Below are 17034 nucleotides of genomic sequence, written 5' to 3'. Positions count from 1 at the left end.
TAACATGCACGATAATTGACTTCTATGGTTCGTGAGCAGAGTGACTTATTTGTATGGAGTGACGTCAAGTCTTCCTGTAATCTCACCTTTTTTTTCCTGGCGTAATCTCACGAGATTTACGGTGGGCGCAAAATCGGATCAAGAGACGTCCAGGTTTATGGCTCACTTTGAAAACGGTACTACAGTGTTATTTTCCATCAGTGATTAACTCTGTTAATTGTTACTGATATAAGTTCATCCACAAGCGTCTGCTGGCACTACAGTAGCAGCCAACATGGTATCGACAACAGTTCAACAACAGTTTTTAAATGTGAGTTTGTTGTTGTCTGAAGTGAATCATTCCGTTTGAAGAAACAAACTCCAATCAGCATCCATGTTGCAGACCCTAATGTAGATCGATAATTAATACTTGAATCGTCAGTTTTATGTTACTTCGGATGGTGGTTCAATGTAGAGGGTTGAAAGTTTGATTTCTACTAAATCTATACATACTATAAGAGGTGTGTGTGTGTGTGTGTGTGTGTGTGTGTGTGTGTGTGTGTGTGTGTGTGTGTGTGTGTGTGTGTGTCGCCATTTCCCTCAGGGATGGGTGAACGGATGTTATCTTCGTCAAACTTTCAGAGGTTCACACACTTGGTATTCTGGAAGCAGGAAAACCACAGGAAGATGTTCCAAGACATTTAAAATGCCACAGGAACACCATTTAATTATTAAAGTATTGTCGTGTCCCCGGGGTTAAGACCCCAAGAGGACGAATGACCAAAACGAGCTTTACTCCGAGGCGTATACCCAACTTGGCGGTATTCTTTTCATGAGCGCAGGAAGGTTCGAGGCCTTACATGATCAGAAACACACGCAGGGGTCATCCGATCCCCACAGACACAAAGATGTGACAGCAAAGTCCACAATACAAGAAAAGTAAGATTCGACAAATAATGATTTAATGAAAATAAATGCAAATAACAAGGAAAGGTGAGGTAAAAACTAAAATTCCTAATTGAGACGTCTCCACTCAGACTCTTATCCAAACAAGGGGAAAACGAAAATAAAAGAAAATAAATAATGCTGTGGTAATCGGCCGGCGCTAAGCTTTGTGTCCCCAAATGGCTGGAAGGCTGGCTGGTCGCTTGTCGCCTCCAAACCACCGCGTGGGAAACGCACAAAATGGCGCAGAGTCACGCTCCGCGACGTCAAGAGGAAACACGAAGTGGACCCAGTCCACCGCCGAAGTCGATCCTGTGCCTTGTATTTCCGACTGTCCCGAACCGCTGTTTTCACCAGCCCTTTCCCAAGAGCGCACATGCATCAAAGACCACACGCCCGCGACCAAGCCGGAACAAGGAGGAAATGTGACTGTCCACTATCAAAGCCCAGACCAGAAAAGCAAGATGGCGTTTCCATCACCTCTCCAATCTTCTACGCTGACGTCAGTCTTTCTCCAATCACAGAGCTCTACTCAATCATCTCATCGCACCTCCATCAATCATGAGGGCCAGGGCATGTCCGCCTCGTTACGAGTAGTCGGGGGGTGGAGTCCAATCTCTTTCAGGAATGTTTGGATGACGTCGAAGGCTGCGAGACAGGGCTTGACTGGCACGATCGGAAAATGTGCGGGGTTTGTCGGGCCTGGCTGTGCTGTGACCGAATTAGTCCATTTACGGTGCGATCATTGTAGTTGTGATGGTGGCCCTTATTGATGCAATAACAACGAAGGGAAAAATCACAGGGCAATTACACACTGGGGTTTATCCTTAAGGCCTATCGAATTAGCATAGCTCTACCCCTCGTATGGAGACACAAATACGATCTTACCCGGACATTCGACACGACTGAGATACATTGAGGGGGGTTCTTGTTCTTCTTCGCGACAATTGGAGCATGCTAATATATACGATTATATCTCGGCCAAGGTATTTCATCCATAATCCCCCACCCCCCCCCCCCCACCCCCCCAAAAAACTATTTACCATTATTAGCTTGTTTTGACAGATCCAAGTTAGGATGTTCTTTAAGATCACGTCAAGCAAAAGCCTCTGTAAAAATACACTCCATTCTGTATTTCTACTGACAGTAAAGCAGATGTGATGTTGTCACTAATGCAGCATTGATTTACACCCCATTTACATTCAAATGAGGCCCAGGAAATTCCATGTATAACCCATGTCCAGCCTATGTGGGCTAGCCCACAAAAAGCCGATATATTGGTGTAAACCGCATCAGTAATGTGCTGTTAGTGGTATAACATCCCTCCATATAATAATGGTGCAAACCGCATCAGTAATGGGCTGTTAGTGGTATAACATCCCTCCTTATTATAATGGTGCAAACCGCATCAGTAATGGGCTGTTAGTGGTATAACATCCCTCCTTATTATAATGGTGCAAACCGCATCAGTAATGGGCTTTTAGTGGTATAACATCCCTCCTTATAATAATGGTGCAAACCGCATCAGTCATGTGTTGTTAGTGGTATAACATCCCTCCTTATAATAATGGTGCAAACCGTATCAGTAATGTGTTGTTAGTGGTATAACATCCCTCCTTATAATAATGGTGCAAACCGCATCAGTAATGTGCTGTTAGTGGTATAACATCCCTCCTTATAATAATGGTGCAAATCGCATCAGTCATGTGTTGTTAGTGGTATAACATCCCTCCTTATAATAATGGTGCAAACCGCATCAGTAATGTGCTGTTAGTGGTATAACATCCCTCCTTATAATAATGGTGCAAACCGCATCAGTCATGTGTTGTTAGTGGTATAACATCCCTCCTTATAATAATGGTGCAAACCATATCAGTAATGTGTTGTTAGTGGTATAACATCCCTCCTTATAATAATGGTGCAAACCGCATCAGTAATGTGTTGTTAGTGGTATAACATCCCTCCTTATAATAATGGTGCAAATCGCATCAGTCATGTGCTGTTAGTGGTATAACATCCCTCCTTATAATAATGGTGCAAACCGCATCAGTAATGGGCTGTTAGTGGTATAACATCCCTCCTTATAATAATGGTGGAAACCGTATCAGTCATGTGTTGTTAGTGGTACAACATCCCTCCTTATAATAATGGTGCAAACCGCATCAGTAATGGGCTGTTAGTGGTATAACATCCCTCCTTATAATAATGGTGCAAACCGCATCAGTAATGGGCTGTTAGTGGTATAACATCCCTCCTTATAATAATGGTGCAAACCGCATCAGTAATGTGCTGTTAGTGGTATAACATCCCTCCTTATAATAATGGTGCAAACCGCATCAGTAATGGGCTGTTAGTGGTATAACATCCCTCCTTATAATAATGGTGCAAACCGCATCAGTAATGTGTTGTTAGTGGTGTAACATCCCTCCTTATAATAATGGTGCAAACCGCATCAGTAATGGGCTGTTAGTGGTATAACATCCCTCCTTATAATAATGGTGCAAACCGCATCAGTAATGGGCTTTTAGTGGTATAACATCCCTCCTTATAAGAATGGTGCAAACCGCATCAGTAATGGGCTTTTAGTGGTATAACATCCCTCCTTATAATAATGGTGCAAACCGCATCAGTAATGTGTTGTTAGTGGTATAACATCCCTCCTTATAATAATGGTGCAAACCGCATCAGTAATGTGTTGTTAGTGGTATAACATCCCTCCTTATAATAATGGTGCAAACCGCATCAGTAATGTGCTGTTAGTGGTATAACATCCCTCCTTATAATAATGGTGCAAACCGCATCAGTAATGTGTTGTTAGTGGTATAACATCCCTCCTTATAATAATGGTGCAAACCGTATCAGTAATGTGTTGTTAGTGGTATAACATCCCTCCGTATAATAATGGTGCGAACCGCATCAGTAATGGGCTGTTAGTGGTATAACATCCCTCCGTATAATAATGGTGCGAACCGCATCAGCAATGTGTTGTTAGTGGTATAACATCCCTCCTTATAATAATGATGTGAACCGCATCAGTAATGGGCTGTTAGTGGTATAACATCCCTCCGTATAATAATGGTGCGAACCGCATCAGCAATGTGTTGTTAGTGGTATAACATCCCTCCTTATAATAATGGTGCGAACCGCATCAGTAATGGGCTGTTAGTGGTATAACATCCCTCCTTATAATAATGGTGCAAACCGCATCAGCAATGTGTTGTTAGTGGTATAACATCCCTCCTTATAATAATGGTGCGAACCGCATCAGTAATGGGCTGTTAGTGGTATAACATCCCTCCTTATAATAATGGTGCAAACCGCATCAGTAATGTGTTGTTAGTGGTATAACATCCCTCCTTATAATAATGGTGCAAACCGTATCAGTAATGTGTTGTTAGTGGTATAACATCCCTCCTTATTATAATGGTGCAAACTGCATCAGTCATGTGTTGTTAGTGGTATAACATCCCTCCTTATTATAATGGTGCAAACTGCATCAGTCATGTGTTGTTAGTGGTATAACATCCCTCCTTATTATAATGGTGCAAACCGCATCAGTCATGTGTTGTTAGTGGTATAACATCCCTCCTTATTATAATGGTGCAAACCGCATCAGTAATGTGTTGTTAGTGGTATAACATCCCTCCTTATTATAATGGTGCAAACTGCATCAGTCATGTGTTGTTAGTGGTATAACATCCCTACTCATTATAATGGTGCAAACCGCATCATTCATGTGCTGTTAGTGGTATAACATCCCTCCTTATAATAATGGTGCAAACCGCATCAGTAATGGGCTGTTAGTGCTATAACATCCCTCCTTATTATAATGGTGCAAACCGCATCAGTAATGGGCTGTTAGTGCTATAACATCCCTCCTTATTATAATGGTGCAAACCGTATCACTCATGTGTTGTTAGTGGTATAACATCCCTCCTTATAATAATGGTGCAAACCGCATCAGTCATGTGTTGTTAGTGGTATAACATCCCTCCTTATTATAATGGTGCAAACCGCATCAGTCATGTGCTGTTAGTGGTATAACATCCCTCCTTATAATAATGGTGCAAACCGTATCAGTCATGTGCTGTTAGTGGTATAACATCCCTCCTTATAATAATGGTGCAAACCGCATCAGTCATGTGCTGTTAGTGGTATAACATCCCTCCTTATTATAATGGTGCAAACCGTATCAGTCATGTGTTGTTATTGGTATAACATCCCTCCTTATAATAATGGTGCAAACCGTATCAGTCATGTGCTGTTAGTGGTATAACATCCCTCCTTATTATAATGGTGCAAACCGCATCAGTAATGGGCTGTTAGTGCTATAACATCCCTCATTATTATAATGGTGCAAACCGCATCAGTCATGTGCTGTTAGTGGTATAACATCCCTCCTTATAATAATGGTGCAAACCGCATCAGTCATGTGTTGTTAGTGGTATAACATCCCTCCTTATTATAATGGTGCAAACCGCATCAGTCATGTGCTGTTAGTGGTATAACATCCCTCCTTATAATAATGGTGCAAACCGCATCAGTAATGGGCTGTTAGTGCTATAACATCCCTCCTTATTATAATGGTGCAAACCGTATCAGTCATGTGTTGTTAGTGCTATAACATCCCTCCTTATAATAATGGTGCAAACCGTATCAGTCATGTGCTGTTAGTGGTATAACATCCCTCCTTATTATAATGGTGCAAACCGCATCAGTAATGGGCTGTTAGTGCTATAACATCCCTCCTTATTATAATGGTGGAAACTGCATCAGTAATGTGCTGTTAGTGGTATAACATCCCTCTTTATAATAATGGTGCAAACCGCATCAATCATGTGTTGTTAGTGGTATAACATCCCTCCTTATAATAATGGTGCAAACCGCATCAATCATGTGTTGTTAGTGGTATAACATCCCTCCTTATAATAATGGTGCAAACCATATCAGTAATGTGTTGTTAGTGCTATAACATCCCTCCTTATAATAATGGTGCAAACCGCATCAGTCATGTTATGTTTGTGGTATAACATCCCTCCTTATAATAATGGTGCAAACCGCATCAATCATGTGTTGTTAGTGGTATAACATCCCTCCTTATAATAATGGTGCAAACCATATCAGTAATGTGTTGTTAGTGCTATAACATCCCTCCTTATAATAATGGTGCAAACCGCATCAGTCATGTTATGTTTGTGGTATAACATCCCTCCTTATAATAATGGTGCAAACCGCATCAGTCAAGTGCTGTTAGTGGTATAACATCCGCATCAGTCACGTGCTGTTAGTGGTATAACATCCCTCCTTATAATAATGGTGCAAACCGCATCAGTCACGTGCTGTTAGTGGTATAACATCCGCATCAGTCACGTGCTGTTAGTGGTATAACATCCCTCCTTATAATAATGGTGTAAACCGCATCAGTCATGTGTTGTTAGTGCTATAACATCCCTCCTTATTATAATGGTGCAAACCGCATCAGTAATGTGTTGTTAGTGCTATAACATCCCTCTAAAGCGCGGCGTTACGCGCGCTGCTTGCGAGCAAGGAGGAAGCGGACAAGCGGTAACTTTAAGCGTCTTTATTTCAGGAGCTCACTGTAACACTGGCCCGCTCCGGGCTGGGCGCCCGGTGTATATCATGAGGCCACGCCTACCCCTCGGGCGTGGCCACCGCCCACTTGGTGCGCGGGATGATGTCACCACGCCAGTGGGCTTTTGTGTCCGCCACACGCGCCCCCCCAGAATTCCCGCGCACCTGGAGGGCCAGTTTGCGGGGCAGACGAATGACCCGGCCGAAGCGCCCCCTGGCGATCGGCGGCGTCCGGGGTGCAGGGATGACAGGTGGGATGCCCCTGGCTGCCCCTGGGATGGGTGCAGGACCGGGGGGCGGCGGGGCTGGGCAGTGCCGGGGGTCCGCCTACAGGAGGGCGGCCCCGACGTGGGGGTCGGGCCACTGGCGGTGGATGGTCCACATCGAGGTGGGCCGGCTTGAGGCGGTCTACCGAAACGCGGTCAGGAGTACCGCCGATGTCCAGGGTGAAGTGCTTCGCCCCGGTCTCCAGCACGCGGAAAGGCCCGTCGTACGGGGGCCGCAGTGGTGTCCGATGGGCATCGTGGCGGACGAAGACGTACTCCGCCGCGCGAAGCTCCGGGGCGACGTGCGTCGGTGGGTGCCCGTGGCATGCCGTTGGCACCGGGGCGAACCTCTGGGCGGTCTCTTGCAGAGCGGAGCGCTGCTGTGCCGCAGTGGACATCGGCGGTACTCCTGACCGCGTTTCGGTAGACCGCCTCAAGCCGGCCCACCTCGATGTGGACCATGGTGCCGTGGAGTCGGGGAGGAACTCGCCCGGCACCCGCAGCGGTTGCCCGAAGACCAACTCCGCCGCGGATGCGCGCAGGTCCTCCTTGGGCGCCGTCCGGAGGCCCAGCAGGACCCAGGGGAGCCTGTCGACCCAGCCGCCGTCGCGGAGGGTGGCCCGGAGCGCGGCCTTCAATGAGCGGTGAAATCGCTCACACAGGCCGTTAGCCTGGGGGTGGTAGGCCGTGGTTCGGTGCAGCCGGACCCCGAGCCCCTGCGCAACCGCCCCCCAGAGCTCCGAGGTGAACTGGGGGCCGCGGTCGGATGAGATGTCTGAGGGGGTGCCGAACCGGGTGACCCAGGTGGTGATGAAAGCCTGCGCGACATCGGCCGCCGTTGTCGACGCCAAGGGCACGGCCTCCGGCCACCGGGTGGTGCGGTTCACCATGGTGAGGACGTAGGTGAAACCCCGCGAGGGGGGCAGAGGTCCCACCAGGTCCACGTGGACGTGGTCAAACCGGCGTTCCGGCACCGTGAACGGGGCCAACGGGGCCTGGGTGTGCCGGTGCACCTTGGCGCGCTGGCACGCGAGGCACGTCCTGGCCCAGCCGCGGACGGCCTTCCGGAGGCCATGCCAGACGAACTTGTCGGCGATCAGCCTTTGGGAGGCCCTCGCACCCGGGTGGGACAGGCCATGGATGGCGTCAAATACCTGGCGCTGCCAGCCCGCGGGCACGATGGGGCGAGGACTCCCGAGGGAGACGTCGCACAAGAGGGCCGCGCCCGCGCCGTCGAACGGCACCTCGGTGACGCGGAGGCCCGTGACGGCGGTCCGCAAGGCCTGGACGTCGGGGTCAGCGGCCTGGTCCGCTGCCATCCGGGCATAGTCGATGCCGAGGTGGACTGCGTGGGCGACGGCCCGGGAAAGGCAATCCGCCACCGGGTTGTCCTTCCCCGCGATGTGCTGGATGTCCGTCGTGTACTCGGACACGGCCGAGAGGTGACGCTGCTGCCGGGCCGACCACGGCTCGGTGACCTTGCCCATCACGAAGATCAGCGGCTTGTGGTCGACAAAGGCAGTGAACGCACGGCCCTCGAGCAGATGGCGGAAGTGCCTGACCGCCAAGTGAAGTCCGAGCAACTCGCGGTCGAAGGTACTGTAACGGCGTTCGGGCGGGCGAAGCTGCCGGCTAAAGCACGCCAGCGGTTGCCAAGCTCCACGCACCCATTGCTCGTGCACCGCGCCCACCGCGTAGTCCGAGGCATCGGTGGTGAGGGCGATCGGTGCATCGGGCGCCGGGTGCGCGAGCATGGTGGCGTTAGCCAAGGCGAGCTTCGCGCCCGTGAACGCCGTGTCCATCTGCTCGGTCCAGGTAACGTCGCCTTTGCCCGGCTTACCTCGGAGAGCTTCGTGCAGGGGGCGCAGGAGCTGGGCGATACGGGGCAGGAACCGATGGTAAAAGTTCACCATGCCCAGGAACTCCTGCAGCCCTCTGATCGTGCGGGGGCGCGGAAACCCCTTCACCGCCTCCACCTTGGCCGGCAGGGGGACGGCTCCGTGCCTGGTGACACGGTGCCCCAGGAAATCGATTGTGGCGGTGCCGAACCGGCACTTTGCGGGGTTCACAATCAGGCCATGCTGGCCCAGGCGTTCGAAGAGCGTGCGGAGGTGGCGTAGGTGCTCTTCGCGGGATGCGCTGGCGATGAGGATATCGTCCAGGTAGACGTAGACAAAATCCAAGTCGCGCAGGACGCTGTCCATCAGTCGCTGGAACGCCTGAGCCGCATTCTTCAGACCGAAGGGCATGCGCAGGAACTCGAAGAGTCCGAATGGCGTGATGACCGCCGTCTTCGGGACGTCCTCCGGCCTGACGGGGACCTGATGGTAGCCGCGTATGAGGTCCACCTTCGAGAAGAAGGACCTGCCCGCCAAACGGGCGGAAAAGTCCTGAATGTGGGGGACGGGGTAGCGGTCGGGAGTCGTGGCGTCATTGAGACGGCGATAGTCCCCGCACGGTCGCCATCCCCCGCCGGGCTTCGGCACGATGTGCAGCGGCGACGCCCAAGCGCTCTCTGAGCGCCGAACGATGCCGAGTCGCTCCAGGGTAGCGAACCCCGCTTTTGCCACCGCCAGCTTCGTCGGCTCGAGGCGGCGTGCCCGGGCGTAGACCGGTGGCCCGACGGTGGGGATGTGATGGGCCACCCCATGCTTGACGGCCCCCGCCGAGAAGGTGGGCCGCGTGAGGGCCGGGAAGCCGGCGAGGAGGCGGGTGAATGCGTCCGCTGCCGGAAGCGTACAGACCAACGTGGCCGGAACCGAACCGTTCGGCAAGCCGCTTGGCAAGCCGCTCGTTGAGCTGGGCAACGTACAAGCGAGCGAGCTGAACGTCTCGGCCTGGACAAGACGTCTGCGCTTGACGTCGACCAGGAGCCCATTAGCGCACAGGAAGTCCGCGCCAAGCAGTGCCATGGGCACGTCGGCGGTGACGAACGTCCATCGGAAAACCTGCCCTCCAAACCGCAGAGAGAGGCAGCGTTTTCCGTACGTACGGATGGGCGTCCCGTTCGCGGCAAGCAGCGCGGGGCCCCCACCCGCGGCGTGCTTGTCTGACGTGCCGGCGGGAATGATACTCACCTGCGCTCCCGTGTCGCACAGGTAACGGCGCCTGGAGAAGGTGTCCGTTATGAACAGCAGGCTGCTCGAACGGCCGGCGCTCATCGCCACTATTGAGCGCCGGCCCGGGCGTTTCCCGACCTGTTGAAGGAGCATGGCGGATGACACTGCCGAGCTTCGTGGCCGAACTTGGCGTGGAACCAGCACCAGGTGGTGGAGCTGGAGGAGCGCGGCTGGCTCCGCCAGGCCGGTGGAGTTGGCGGGTTTCCCCGCGGTGGCGGTTTTCGCCCGGCAGTGGGCGGGGCGTGGCGGCGTTCACGAGGTGCGTATACGCATGCTGCGTATGCTGTAGAAGCTGATGCAGTGGAACATGCTGCGTATGCTGTAGAAGCTGATGCTGTGGAACAGCAGCATCAGCAGCATCAGCAGCATCAGCCTCGAGGGCCGTGACGGCCATGCCGACTCTCGCCCGCGTGTCCGAAGCGGCGAAGTACCTGTCCGCCCCGGCTGCCAATGCTCGGGGTTCCGTTAGCCCGGTCCCGGCCAACGCGAGGCGAACCTGCGCTGGAAGTTGGCGCCGGAAAAGCGCCCGGAATAGAGAACCGGGGGCTTCGTCGCCCAACAGTGACAGCATATGGTCCATTCGGACCGACGGGCGCGTGTCACCGAGCTCGGGGAGATCCAGGAGGCGGTCGGCCCGTGCGTCGTCCGTGAGGCCGAACGTGGCTAGGAGTAGCCGCTTGAGTGCCTCGTACTTGTGGCCGTCCGGTGGGTGGCAAAGGACGGACACAACTCGAGCGGCCGTGCCGGGCCCGAGGGAGGCGACGACGTGGCTATAGCGCGTGTCATCGCCGGTGAGGCGTCGAAGCTGAAATTGGGCTTCGGCCTGGACGAACCAGACTTCGGCCTGAGCCTCCCAAAATTCCGGAAGTTTGACGAAGTTGGCCATGGCAATGGCGTCGCGTGTGGAAGGATCGCTCCGGCAGATCCAACGTCGAGGGGGTCACCAGTAAAGCGCGGCGTTACGCGCGCTGCTTGCGAGCAAGGAGGAAGCGGACAAGCGGTAACTTTAAGCGTCTTTATTTCAGGAGCTCACTGTAACACTGGCCCGCTCCGGGCTGGGCGCCCGGTGTATATCATGAGGCCACGCCTACCCCTCGGGCGTGGCCACCGCCCACTTGGTGCGCGGGATGATGTCACCACGCCAGTGGGCTTTTGTGTCCGCCACACCTCCTTATTATAATGGTGCAAACCGCATTAGTAATGTGTTGTTAGTGCTATAACATCCCTCCTTATTATAATGGTGCAAACCGCATCAGTCATGTGTTGTTAGTGCTATAACATCCCTCCTTATAATATAATGGTGCAAACCGCATCAGTAATGGGCTGTTAGTGGTATAACATCCCTCCTTATTATAATGGTGCAAACCGCATCAGTAACGTGCTGTTAGTGGTATAACATCCCTCATTCAGCGGCACATAAAATCATCAATTTTCATCCTCGTCACCAGGAATTTTAAGAGTTTCCATATTGGGTCGCTGAGTTGGTTCACCAATCAAAAGCTACAAGCCGATTTTTTTATTTATTTTATCTAAATCTGAAAGTTCAAGGCTGTATAAAATTATCGATTTTCCAATAACGGTTGTTCCTGTTCCATTACCAATCAGTTTGGAGAGCGCTCGCCAATTAAGCACTGAGCAAGCACCCCAATGTAAATTCAGCAAGCTGCTTGCTGACTGAACACTCCCTTGGAGCCGCGACAATACTGCATTGCATCGCTATTAATAAACGCCAAAACGTAAAAGGACAGTGCGATGCGACAGGGCGTGGCTTCTGTATTTCGCAAAGGACGTTTTATTTTTAACATGAATGTGAATACTTTTCAACGTTTTAGCATTTCAAAGTTTAAATAATGGACATGAACATATTAGCCTTTTGAAGATTTTATTATTCCGGATAACGCAAGGAAATATTGGGGGTATATAGTTGTATTTATTGGCTGTGGTATGGTTTTCAAAATGAATTGTTTTAAAACATAAAGCCATTGCATTTCAAGCTTTGTATCATATTTATACAACACGAAATCAGAGTAACATAATGGTCTTTGTAAAATACTTTTCTGCCTCAGGAGAAAAAAAACGATCGACCTTTCGTGGCGGCCATTGGTGGTTTGGACGGCATACTCGAAATATTTGTGTTAATCTGGAGGTGGTTTTGAAATCAAATTAATACTTTCGTTTAAAATGATGTTTAAAACAGTAATAACATAAAAATACCAGAAATGGAAGTATTGCAAGCAAGTAAAAAAAAAATGTAAAAAAAGAAAGATTCCCCTCCGAACAGCTTAGTGCTTAGTCCCGCCATTGTCTAATTCTATACAAGAAGGCTCAGGAACGTGTTCGATGTTCAACAGGACCAGTTTACTATTTCAGGTGAGTTTGTTTATTAACGATGAGGCCGCGCGGGTGGTTGTACGCACAAGGCGGAAAAGAACGACCTTCACATGGCGACCGAACGGCTTGTCGGACGGCATATCCATCGCTTTTTATTGGAAAAATGTTTTATAATTGAATATATCTGCTCTTTCGCAACACATTTATGTTTGAAAATAGTTTTTTAAATATCCAAGCATATTTTCATACTCACCCTTCCGTTCCCAAGATGTTGAAAAATTTGAATATTTCCCCACAATAAAAAATATAACACAAAATAAACAGCATTGTCCTCTCTGCCTGCTACTGATTTGTCTCCCAACTGAAGTTAACATTTCGTATATAAACTGATGGTGTTTCATGACAGGCGAAATGACTGGGTGATGCGGCGCGTTCCCTTAAATTCCTGATTTTTCTCCAAAGGGAAGCTTTGCAAACAGGGTGATTCATCATTGTGTGTGCCGTCCCATGGATGGACGTTAAACGGGGCGTCCCGGCTCGCAGCATTAGTTAGTACAGGTTAAAGGCTTACAGCATTAGTTTGTACAGGTTAAAGGCTTACAGCATTGCCATTAGTTGGGGGATGTTAACGGCTCTCAGCATTAGTTGGTCAAGCTTAATTGGCTCTCAGCATTAGTTAGTAGAGGTTAAAGGCTCCCAGCATTAGTTAGTAGAGGTTAAAGGCGTCCCGCATTAGTTGGGGGATGTTAACGACTCCCAGCATTAGTTGGTTGATGTTAAGGGCTTCTAGCATCAGTTGGGGGATGTTAACGACTCCCAGCATTAGTTGGTCGAGGTTAAATGCTCCCAGCATTAGTTGGTGGAGGTTAAAGGCTCCCAGCATTAGTTGGTGGAGGTTAAAGGTTCCCAGCATTATTTAGTAGAGGTTAAAGGCATCCAGCATTAGTAGAGGTTAAAGGCTCCCAGCATTAGTAGAGGTTAAAGGCTCCCAGCATTAGTAGAGGTTAAAGGCTTCCAGCATTAGTTAGTAGAGGTTAAAGGCTTCCGGCATTAGTACATGTTAAAGGCTTCCAGCATTAGTTAGTAGAGGTTAAAGGCTTCCAGCATTAGTAGAGGTTAAAGGCTTCCAACATTAGTTAGTAGAGGTTAAAGGCTTCCGGCATTAGTATATGTTAAAGGCTTCCAGCATTAGTTAGTGGAGGTTAAAGGCTCCCAGCATTAGTAGAGGTTAAAGGCTTCCAGCATTAGTAGAGGTTAAAGGCTTCCAGCATTAGTTAGTAGAGGTTAAAGGCTTCCAGCATTAGTAGAGGTTAAAGGCTTCCAGCATTAGTTAGTAGAGGTTAAAGGCTTCCAGCATTAGTAGAGGTTAAAGGCTTCCAGCATTAGTAGAGGTTAAAGGCTTCCAGCATTAGTAGAGGTTAAAGGCTTCCAGCATTAGTAGAGGTTAAAGGCTTCCAGCATTAGTAGAGGTTAAAGGCTTCCAGCATTAGTAGAGGTTAAAGGCTTCCAGCATTAGTAGAGGTCAAAGGCTTCCAGCATTAGTAGAGGTTAAAGGCTTCCAGCATTAGTAGAGGTTAAAGGCTTCCAGCATTAGTAGAGGTTAAAGGCTTCCAGCATTAGTAGAGGTTAAAGGCTTCCAGCATTAGTAGAGGTTAAAGGCTTCCAGCATTAGTAGAGGTTAAAGGCTTCCAGCATTAGTAGAGGTCAAAGGCTTCCAGCATTAGTAGACGTTAAAGGCTTCCAGCATTAGTAGACGTTAATGGCTTCCAGCATTAGTTAGTAGAGGTTAAAGGCTTCCAGCTTTAGTAGACGTTAATGGCTTCCAGCATTAGTTAGTAGAGGTTAAAGGCTTCCAGCATTAGTAGAGGTTAAAGGCTTCCAGCATTAGTTAGTAGAGGTTAAAGGCTTCCAGCATTAGTTAGTGGAGGTTAAAGGCTTCTAGCATTAGTAGAGGTTAAAGGTTCCCAACATTAGTTAGTACAGGTTAAAGGCTTCCAGCATTAGTTAGTAGAGGTTAAAGGCTCCCAGAATTAGATGGTGGAGGTTAAAGGCTTCCAGCATTAGTTAGTAGAGGTTAAAGGCTCCCAGCATTAGTTAGTGGAGGTTAAAGGTTCCCAGTATTAGATGGTGGAGGTTAAAGGCTTCCAGCATTAGTTAGTAGAGGTTAAAGGCTCCCAGCATTAGTTGGTAGAGGGTAATTGGCTCCCAGCATTATTTGGTCGAGGTTAAAGGCTCCCAACATTAGTTAGTAGAGGTTAAAGGCTCCCAGCATTAGTTGGTCGAAGTTAAAGGCTCCCAACATTAGTGGAGGTTAAAGGCTCCGAGCAGAAGAGTAGGCGAGCTATCGCCGGCACCATGAACAAATTTCAAATTCCTGCCCTGACTTCCTGAGTCGGAGTGGCGATCTGTCCCGGATTGTAGCCGAGTAACTGCTTCGACGGCACCGACTCTCTGCTTAGGACATGGTGCATCATAAAGATGATGGTGTTGAAATAGGGTCAATTATGTTTTTGTCCCGACCTCTAAGCCATTTAATCATTTTTAGACAAAATACGACACACCTTCCTGAATCAAATTAAATGCAGGGCAACTGCCAATGCCCCTTGGATCATGTAAAGGCATCGAAATACTCTTCTGTAAAGCCTGGTGTTGGCTTAATGGTTCGGACGGCTGGCTCAAGATCTCGAGTTTTTTAGTTTGAGCCCCTGTCGTGTCGTGCCGTGCCGTTGGAACATTACCAGGTGGGTTGATTCAGCTTGTCATCCTTCCGAGGTTGGCAAAATGAAACAACAACAACAACTATTCTGTAACAGTTGACTCATCTGAGGATAATACTTACATTGGCCAACTAACAGTTATTCTATGCTATTTGTAAGGATCAGAGCCAGTCCAACGCTTCTTCACCTTTCTAGAACCTGCAGGACACAAAGGAATTCACATGGCTAATGCATTGCAGTCAAATCTGAAAGATATTGGCATCAATATTCATGATTGTCGTGATCAATCTTTTGATAACGCCAGCAACAAGTCAGTACGGTATCAGGGCATGCAGAGCAGAATACTTCAGATTTATAACAAGTTTGCAACATTTATTCCTTGCTTTGGACATTCTCTCAACTTGTTTGGCAAAGAAGCATCAGCTGCACGTCGTGAAGCAGTTTCGTTATTTGATATGGATCAGGCATTGTGGGTTTTCATTTGATCATCCACAGCAAAGTACAAGATTAATGATATTGTTACGGATCTCAGAGACGGCACTCCCCTTAGCAAAGGGGGGTTAATCCCCTTGGCCTGTTAAGCTGGCCGTCTCTGGTCCTGGTACTTATAACGCTCTTTTGCGGGGTGAAATTGGTCAGGGTTATTGGTCAAGGTGTTCTTCCGAATACCTTTACCAATCCCTCCGCAAAACAGGGAGACAAGTACCGCTCGAACCACGGACAAGATGGTATTTGCCGAGCGGTTTAGCAATCTGCGATTCGAGCCGTTAACAAAGGACTAAACCCGTCTATTGCGGTTGGCCGAATCGTGCCACAGGTACTCAATCGAAGGAAGGGACTAAAGCGATCGGGGGAAAGAAGAAACCAAAGTAAGGAATACCAGACATTTATTAATTATGTACAAAACCAAAGAACCAAAGAAGAAACGAAAGTAATATACAGAAGAAGAAGAAGACACAGGGCAGCCTTAAGCAGTCTTATATTACCCCAGGACAACAAACAGGACAGACAAACAGACTTACATGAAAGGGGAATAGCAGGCAGGAATGACTGGAAGAAGGGATGAGAAGGCCCAGGCAGACGGTAGGCGTCGAGGTCCGGCTCCAGGAGTCGACTCGCGTCGTGGCGGGAAAACCCTGGCAGGCAGCGAGCGCGTATCGTTCACCGCGAGCGGACGTTGCATATAGCGATGGGATTGGGATGCTCCGTCTATAACAAATGGCTCGTGTCAACGCTCTCTCCCTTGAACAAGATGCCAGTTCGTCGCGCAATCCAGGTCCTTCCCCTCTGGTCGGTACCTTCTCACGCGTCTCTCTCTTGCAACTCTTGAACCGTCTCACTCAACTGGTACCTTCTCACCCGACTCTCTCTGCCTTTTCTTGAACCCTCTCACTCAACTGGTACCTTCTCACCCGACTGGCCAAGCAGTCCCGCGTAGCCGCTTTTATTGCTCGTGTTGGAATCAATGCGCGCTCCATAGAGCCATGCCAGCGATGGTCTTTCGTCAGCCCTGGTTGGCTGGTGGGGGCTCGCTGGCCCCGCCTCGGGTGGTGCGTCGGCGTGCCACGCCCGTGATCTGGCGGCTCCGCCCCCTTCTTCCTCGGCTTGACCGCATGGCTAATGGCGGCTTGGGGCAATCAAACGAACCAAGACAAGGGGCAGCGAACGCTGCCCGACTGTTACTTTGAAGCGTGGGTGAGGCGATTTGGGGAAATTGAAAGGGACCTATCTTATTTGATAAATGCAATGTAGATTCAACTACTGGGAACAGATCCTTAACTGAAACACATAATAATGAAATAACTATGGAGAGGTCCTCTGCTTCGCTACGTGTTGTACATGGACTAATTAGGGTGCGATCTTTAACAAACCAATTGATGGGGATATTTACAGGGGAACATTTTTAAGGGAAACATTTACTAAAATTTACTAGTGAAGGTTCTAAAAACCGTAACAATATGTTAAAGAGCAAATAATACCATTGCCGCTATTAGTCAGGTTCACTATGTCAATAAATTATATTTCGTTCAAAATCATGGTAGATTAGCAAACCTATACATTTTTGGAAAGGTTATAGCATAAGGA

General features: G+C 49.1%; 2 protein-coding genes across 2 annotated transcripts in view; one reads left to right on the top strand and one right to left on the bottom strand.

The window, feature by feature from the left end:
- The window catches only part of LOC137431434 (matrix metalloproteinase-19), a 76632-nt gene extending 76451 nt beyond the window's left edge, over nt 1–181 (bottom strand). Inside the window, exon 1 of the mRNA XM_078782020.1 lies at nt 87–181. The gene's annotated coding sequence lies outside the window, so the exon portion shown is untranslated. The remainder of the gene's footprint in view (nt 1–86) is intronic.
- An 11786-nt stretch (nt 182–11967) lies between these two features.
- The window catches only part of LOC137431432 (uncharacterized), a 45694-nt gene continuing 40627 nt past the window's right edge, over nt 11968–17034 (top strand). The window contains exon 1 of the mRNA XM_068122747.2: nt 11968–12271. The gene's annotated coding sequence lies outside the window, so the exon portion shown is untranslated. The remainder of the gene's footprint in view (nt 12272–17034) is intronic.

This window comes from Myxine glutinosa, chromosome 7 (assembly GCF_964187855.1).
Source record: "Myxine glutinosa chromosome 7, kmMyxGlut1.1, whole genome shotgun sequence".
NCBI classification, from domain to species: Eukaryota; Metazoa; Chordata; class Myxini; order Myxiniformes; family Myxinidae; genus Myxine; species Myxine glutinosa.
The sequence above is the reverse complement of the archived record's forward strand: the minus strand, read 5'-3'. Positions and strand labels throughout refer to the sequence as shown.